This window comes from Loxodonta africana, chromosome 23 (assembly GCF_030014295.1).
Source record: "Loxodonta africana isolate mLoxAfr1 chromosome 23, mLoxAfr1.hap2, whole genome shotgun sequence".
NCBI lineage: Eukaryota > Metazoa > Chordata > Mammalia > Proboscidea > Elephantidae > Loxodonta > Loxodonta africana.
The window spans coordinates 48937091-48945356 of NC_087364.1; the positions used below are offsets into that span (position 1 = coordinate 48937091).

The 8266-nt window shown below is 44.7% G+C and overlaps 1 protein-coding gene across 2 annotated transcripts in view; it reads right to left on the minus strand.

Moving 5' to 3' along the window:
* PLD1 (phospholipase D1) overlaps positions 1-7147 on the minus strand; it is a 230693-nt gene extending 223546 nt beyond the window's left edge. For both annotated transcript variants that reach the window (XM_010596030.3, XM_023555502.2), the window contains exon 1: positions 7043-7147. The gene's annotated coding sequence lies outside the window, so the exon portion shown is untranslated. The remainder of the gene's footprint in view (positions 1-7042) is intronic.
* Positions 7148-8266: the final 1119 nt, after the last annotated feature.

Consider the following 8266-nt stretch of genomic DNA (forward strand, 5'->3'; position numbering starts at 1 on the left):
TCGTGTCCCACTCCCCCCAGGAATCCAAATTTAGAAGGTTTGTGGTGGAACCCGGGAATTTTAATAAGTTCCCAGTTGATTCTGTAGAATTCTGTAGACCGTAGAACTACCATGATTGGGGTGGGGTAGGGGGTACTTCCTAGGGGGTAAAATATCAAAAGAATCCAGGAATCCAAATTTAGAAGGTTTGTGGTGGAACCTGGGAATTTTAATAAGTTCCCAGTTGATTCTGTAGAATTCTGTAGACCATAGAACTACCATGGGGTGGGGTAGGGGGTACTTCCTAGGGGTAAAATATCAAAAGAATCCTGTCTCCACAAAAAAGTAAAATCAAAGTTTAACATAAATGTGGTTGACAGCTAAAACATCTGGTGCCAACTCTAACTGCGTCAGCTCATAGGAAATGAAAGATAAGAACATTATATAACTAGGTATATTCCTTTTGCCCAACCACATCCTCAGATTCAGAACCATTATGACAGCTAAAGGAAAAGAACTGGGCAAATCTCATTGGTTGCACTGAGAAAGATATGGGGAGTGAAGAAGCTCTGATAGTCCATATGGGCAAAGGTCAGTGGTATGCTGGCAAATGTTTAATACCTTGCTGGGAGGGGGAGAGAAACCCTGACTGTGTTAGGCCAATTTCCATGGTGTAAATATTCCCACGTGGCTGATTTCAAACTACCAGCATAATGTCATTGAATGAGCAGTTGGAAGAGTTGCACAGAAGGTATACTATCTCCATCATTAAGACACAAAAGATGCAAATAACCTCAACAGCATAGATAACAGTAAATGAGAAGCGATGGTTTTGATATTTATTACCTTTATTTCCATATAGTTTACTTAATGTAAGTTTAGAATCTAAACATTAAATAATTTGCTTTTTGATAATGTCTGTATTTAACAACTGGCTTATAAAATTCCTGAAAATTTAAAAATCGGCTCTCAGTACAAGTCAGTGTCAGCACAACCGTGGCAAAAAGCTTTTAAAGCACTGTTTGTTTCCTCTTTTCTTTCTCCTTTCTGAGTCTTAGTCTTTTCCCTGTAATGAGGGTATAGCAGCATCTTTACATCTACTTCTAGGAGCCCTAAGTTTCCAGCAACTGGTGAGCAGCAGCTGCCAGAAGGTGGGGAAGAGGGGAAAGGTGGGAGCCAAAGAGCTGGCTCACTGTACCCATGCAGCAACTGTCAAACAGCTTTGACTATAAGGTGTCCCACAAACTGGAATTTCACAGACAAGTTCATTCAGAAAAAGTGTTCTTGCAGGTAGGGATGGGGAACAACATTTTGTACAAGATTTTGAAAAGAGCTGATCTAGATTATTGATGAACAGTGTATGCTTCTACCCACAATTCACATGAATATGTCTTGTTGTTGTTAGCTGCCATGGAGCCAGTCATGGCAACTCCATACACAATGATATCCTTGTGATTCACATGGTTTCCATTGGCTGGTTTTTGGAAGCAGATTGCCAGACCTTTCTTCCTAGAGACGTCCTGGCCAGGAACTTAACCTGGGTCTACCACTGCCCCAGATGTGTATTACCCACGCCCTTATAAAGCTGATAGTGCCAGTAATGTCTTCTCTTGTTCACATGAAGCTAAAGAAGGCAATGGAGGGGGTGTTTTCCAACTTAGCATGCACTAGTTCATTCTTGTGTTGAGTATACCCTACTGCTTCTGAATTGTAAATACATTTTAAAAATACACCTCTATGCATACACCCATTGGTAAAGAGATGTAAATTATCTTTCTCCTATTAAATGTTATGTTGCAAACACAGTGAATTAAGAAAAAAATCTAATTCTGTAGCTAATGTCAAAACATATCTTAAAAGTATAATCACCAAATGCACGCAGTTCACCCTCTGTGGTTGTCGCCAGCTTTGCCAGAAGCTTTCCTATTGCTTCTCACCACAGGGTCCTCACAGAACCCCACTGTCACCCAAGAATTCTTCCCAGTTAAAATGAATCTCTCTCTCCTCCATATTTCCATAGGGCTTCACCTTAAAGTCCATTCTAGTACTAAGTCCAGTTTACTTGGTTATTAACTGATGTAGCTCCTGTCGGATTTGGGACGGGGGGGTGGGAGGAGGGAGTTAATGTTTATTGTACCTTTTCTATGTTCCAGGCATTACTTCCTTCAGTCTTCCCAACAACCCTGTGCAGTAGCTATTAGTTTTATACCCAATTTACGGATGGGAGACTGAGGCACAAAAGGACCTTTAAGTTACTTGTCTTAGGCCACACCATGCTAGAGCCCTCAAGATCTGAACCCAAGCTCTCTGATTGGTAGGCCCAGGTACTTACACACTACATCTCCCAGTGAAGGCTCTGTGAGGCCCACCTGACCCTTACAAACCTCACAGAGCTGGTTTACACAGTCACAGAAGCATCACCTTGCATTTTCAGAAAAGACAGTGACAGTTTGGGGTTAGGATGAGTGGCAGGGTTACAGTCTTTGCTCCACGTTCCTAGCTTTGAAATATTTACCATCTACAATATCCTAACAGGTTTTTTTTTTTTTCTGCCTTAGGATAATAGGATATTGGCTGGATTCCTTCCCACCCCTCTTTTTCTAAAAATCTTTTTGACATCACAGTTGTATGTATCAAAAATATACTTTCATACTCAAATCATGTACCCTTACCCTTTCTATTCCAAAGCGAGAATAGTGCTGAGATTTAAATAATACCTAAAATTTTACCTTCAATTTTTTTTTTTTATTCTTGTCCCTTTTTTATCACATTTCTCACTTTTGATTCTGCACCTTCACACTCCACTGTATCATATATCTGGACTTGTTTCACTGCTCCAAGCCATGGACCTCTCACCCTAACCTCACCTCAGAACTCGGGTAGAAAACACTCCAGACAAAGGCCAGTGTAATGAGTAGAACTGCTAATCCAAACTGCCACAGGCTGTCCATCCACAACTACACATTTATTTTTAGGAATTTATTCGCACAGTAGAACAAATAAGTAAAACATGAACAATGAAGAATTTTCTTTTCTGAAAATATCTATATATTTCAAATAAAATGAAGTACACCATCTCCCTTCATCCATTAAACAAGCCCTTTCATTCAGCTCACATCCACTGAGCACAATGAACACTGGAGACACAAAAATGACAAAGGCGCAGTCTGTGACCTCCAGGACCTTACCCTCTTGCAGGGAAGGCAGATGAGTAAACAACATAATTACAAACCCAGTGATTCTAGTAACATGCTGTATATAAAACTCACCCTTATAAAAACGGTATAAGCAACAACAGACTGGATTATTTTGGAGATCCCAAGCAGGCGCTAAACGTTCCCTTGTTATCTTATTGTCTCCAAACTTTAGCAATTAGCAACAGTTTAGGCAACATTAAGACCACTTCAGGATAAATGAAAGATAATTTTCAATCACTTTTGATATTTCAACAGGCATTGTTAAGAGGGAACACACCGAAACTCAAGGCTGCGTATAAAGAATTGGCAAATACTTTAGCACCCTGACTTCTACTTCTGTGCTCCCCTCTTCCACTGCCTCCTTGCTCTGTATGTTTCTTTCCTCCCTTTCCACCACTTTCCTTTCCCTACCTTTGGTCCTTGTCCCTCATCCAAACATACAACCTGTAAGAGCCTACTCGGAAAAAAATAAAACCACCGTTGACTACTGAACTTCTATTTTCTTGTTCTTAATATAAAATTCTAAGTCTCTTCCAACAAAAGAACCGCCTAAATTAAGTTATTTTTATTTCCATGTTGCTCTTGGCTGATTTTCTTTTGTGCATCAGAGGTTTCCAAAAGGTCCCAACTCTACATCCAAAAAGCTCAAAAAATGATTGAGTGCAGAATAAAATATTCCCCTCATTGGAGAGGGGAGCCCAGGGTCACAAGCATTAGCAGCCATCGGGAAAGGAATCTGGGATTCTGGAGCCCTCATCAGTAAGACCTCCTGTGGCCCAGAGTTGGCCACAAGCTACTCCACTGTCAGCCAATGACATAACCTGGACCCTTATTCAACCTATTAGCTCTAGTTGTGACCATAACAATAACTAAAATACTGAAACGTTTCCCTGTCAATTGGCAAATAGCCTCTCCCCTCCCAAACACATGCCTTGGCTGCCCTAGACCCTTGTGTGATCCCAGTCCTACCCACGCCACAAACAAGAGTGAAGGCCTGGTTCAATAGAGGGTCTCCAGGACCCTGCCCCTGCACTCCCACCTCTGGACATAAGTTTGACCTCAGTTTCCTCTTCTGAAATAGGAGGGAGTTGAACTGATCATCTGAGGCGCACTATAATTTGCAATTGTTTCGAAGTATTGATGCCTGAGGACAAGGACAAGGTGCGAATACAGAGCCCTGAAAGCAACTGATTTGTGAGGGGACGGAATAATCACAGGTAATGTTTTCCTAGAGAGATGGCGTTGCCAGAACTCTGGGTTCGGGATGCCTAATTGTGTAATCTTGCTGTGCATCAAATGGCCTCATCTGTAAAATGGGCATAATAAGATTACCTACTTCACAGGGTTGTTTCGAGGATTAGATACGTTCATGTTTATAAAACAGAACTGTTAGTGTTAAAATTATTAGTAAGCACCGTAGAAGTGTGTGTCAAACAAGTAAATCATTTTATTGTCACTGGTGTTTGTTCAGTAAACTTAAAATTAAGAAAATTTTAACAACAGAAGGGAAAAAAAAGCCTATGACGGTATGGAACACTTACATAAGGGACACTGTTGTTCAATAACCCAGTGCTACAAACATCTGAGATCCAGCTTTTACATTGCAGTGTGAAGTTAGGGGAACTAACAAATTGAAATGCCTTCCCACTGCAGCATACAATTCGTATGATTCCCTCTCTAATCAGAAATGCGACAGGCGTAGGGGAAATTCAGGTCTTGAGCTCCAGTTTCAACTCTGCAACCTTTAACCACACCGCAGCAGGAGAACACATCACTTTATTTTGTGGTGCTAAGACTTAGTGGATTGTACACATGAAACCTGGCCTTACTTGGCTGCTTCTCTCATGAACACAGTGACTCAGTCTCACTGCAAGCTTAAAGAGCCACATTTTACGCACTTGGTCCTACCTCATTCATCTTCAGTAAACACCTGAAGTGGACAGGAAACTCCTACATCCAGCAGTTAGCTTGATCAAAATATTTAGTTACTAAAAGGTACTAAAGCCAAACTCAAGCTTCATTTAGAGAGCTGCTACTAAACCGCTGAAGGAGCTTCATTTAGGGAGGTGCTACTAAACCCTTACCTGTTCCTCCCCCTTGATAGCTAAACTTCACAATGCCCTTATACACAAATTTCAGTTGTAATTTATTAGGCCTTTCTTGATGGAGATCAGATTTAACTAAACACAGAAAGTGGCTTTTAATCTTTCCTCTTTAAAAAGGCATTTCTTTAAAGTTCTAAGAAGGAATTCATGCCGCGCTTAGTGAGGAAACTAGCCTGCAACAAAATCATGACCATGAACCCTGTAAGAGTTAAAGGCGGATGAACTTTATAACGATGGTTTTTCATTAAGAAACATACACTTTCAAAGAGCAGAGTTCCCCACTACCTAGTTATAAGTAAATCAACAAGCCTATATGACCATTATATAGTACTTATCACCATAAACCCGGTGCCATTAACTCACAGCGTCCCCATAGGAGCGAGGAGAACTGCCCCCCATAGGGTTTCCAAGGAGCGGCTAGTGTACTCCAACTGCCGATCTTTTAACCACTGCACCACATGGATATTCTAACCTGTGGGACAAACGCGGTGAAGACATTTTTCCCCAAAGCCTTAGCTATCGCACGTATGTGGATTGAGAATGGTACTAGATCCTAAGAAGACAGTCTGGGAGCCCATACAATAAATTAAAACAACACTGAAAGGCTGTGTACAAACTCCTGTGTATGTTACAAAGCATTTAATACTGAAGTAGATTTTTATTCAAATACTCGTGTGTAAAGGTGGCATCTGTTAACAGTTAGAACTGCAGATTCTTTTCATTCCTTTAAGTTTTCATACTCCACCATAATTACCCCACTTTTTTTTTTTTTTTTTACCCCACATAGGGCTCTCTGGGCACCTAGTTTGGGCCCTCAAAGGGCTATCTAAACTGAAATGGCAAGCCTGGGCTGAAAAAGTTAAGGGAACTCCCCTTTCCGGAAAGACAATGGATGATCAAACGCAGTAACTCTGTGGTCCTTGCATTTAATGCTTCACAGAGGAAGTTTTAAAAAGGCAATAATCCAGGATTACAAAGAAACAGCAAATATAGGCGCGATGGTAGCTCTGGACTGATTCTACAAGGGCGGGTCTGAAGGGCGTCACAAAATCCTGTCGAGGGTCTGAAGGGCGGCGCTCCTGGATCCCAGGACATATGTCCCAAATACCGTGAATCCGAGCGAGGAGAACAAGCCCCTTAACACATGCCTGCTCCTAGCTCCTGCACCCCCGTCCCACCTCGGCGTCAACACATCGTGGGCCTAGCGATGAGCAGCTGTATGGCCACAAGCCCAGAACAGCGCATCTGGCGTGCTCTAAGCCTCGGGACGCAGCACTTCCTGGTTGGTCCGGGATGCGAGTCCCATTGCGCCCGCCATCCCTGTCATCCCACAGCGCACGCAGAGCCTGTGTCAACGAGCTCCGAGGAGAGCCAGGGGCGCGCAAGGAGACCTGGAGACCCTAGCAGCACTGCACTGGGGGCCCCACGGCGGCGGAAGGGGAGCCCTGAGCCCAGCGCGGCTCCGCGCTCTAGGCAGCCGCCGGCCTAGGCAGACGTGCACGCCGAAGTTTTCCGCGTTAACTCTGCAGGAATTGGGCCGGAAGGCGTGCACGGGCGGCTCCTGGGGCCCCGAGGGAGGCTGGTTCGCCAGGCCGCAGCGGCACTGGCGCCCGCCGCAGACTCAGCTGCCAAGGTCCCGTCCAACTTGGGCGGGAAGTGGCCAGCTGCTCTCGGCGAGCGGGAGGAGGGACGCAGGGAGTGGGCAGCGGAAGCCAAGCTCCTGCGGGAGCCCGGTGCGCCCGGCCGCGGCGCGTCGCCTACCTGCAGGGCAAGGGCGGCCGTGGGCACCTGCGCGGTCTAGACAGACTCTCCGGCCTCGGGCGCAGCTGGCGGGGCGGGAGGAGGGAGATGCGCAGGGAGGGCCAGTGGGGCTCGGCGCAGCGCCGCCGCCCGGATTCGCCTGGCCTCGCGGGGGTGGAGCGAGGCGGTGCCGGGTCCCGGGTAAGTCTCGGCGCAGGCTGGCGGCCCGGGCGAGGCAGGAGGGCTCCGGCGGCTGGGCCTCGCTCCTGGTCCCGGGCTCCTATGCTCGCTTCTCCAAAGTTTTATAACCCAACTCTATGAACTCAGAGAGTGTTATTATCAGGTACTCGAGCTGCCAAGTGCCCAGGCACCGTTCTAGGAGCTTTGCCGGTGTTACCTAATCCTCACCTATTGCAGCTGGTAGCCATGATTGACCCCAATTTATAAAGAAACAGCGGCTCAGATAGATGAAATAACTTACCTGAAGTGATGCAGTTAATAAGTTATTTGCTTACTAAGTTTGCTTACAAAGTTTGTTTTCAAAGTTGCTAAACCTTGCAACTCCCTTCAAAAAAAGTTGCAGTTTAGTCCATGCTGACTCATGGCGACCCTATGTGTTACAGAGTAGAACTGAGCTCCATAGGGTTTTCTTGGCAACAACTACCATCTTTTACAGAAGTGGAGAGCCAGGCCTTTCTTCCAGGTGCTGCTTGGAACTACCAGTCTTCCGAGTCAGTGGGCTAGTAATCTATTACAAACCGTTTGCATCACCCAAGCACCTTGCAACTCTCTAGATTGTTACTGCAATTTACAGGTAAGGAAACTGAGGTTCAGAAAAGTGAAGTAACCAACCTAAGGTCACCCAGCTTAAAAACCAGGAGACTAGAATTTGTGACTTGATGTCTCTACAGCCCAAACTGTATATAATTCAAATCATAACATAAATAAGAAATTGGGAATAAAACACGAAAATTCCCATCCCACAACTGCCCAAATACAGCAATCTTTCCATCCACTTAGAAAAAAAAAAAAGTCTTTAGAGAAAGAGGACCAGTTGCCATGTGGCTTGAACAGCAGCCCTTTTGGAATGTATCTCTGAAAGCAGGCCAGCACCAGCCTCATTACACAACACTGCATCCTGCCAAGACCAAAGGATGCGATCTCTACCACATACACCAAACTGTTAATAACTGATGGCCACTTTAAAGCCTCTAGTGGCTATTACGCAGCCGAGACTAACAGAGT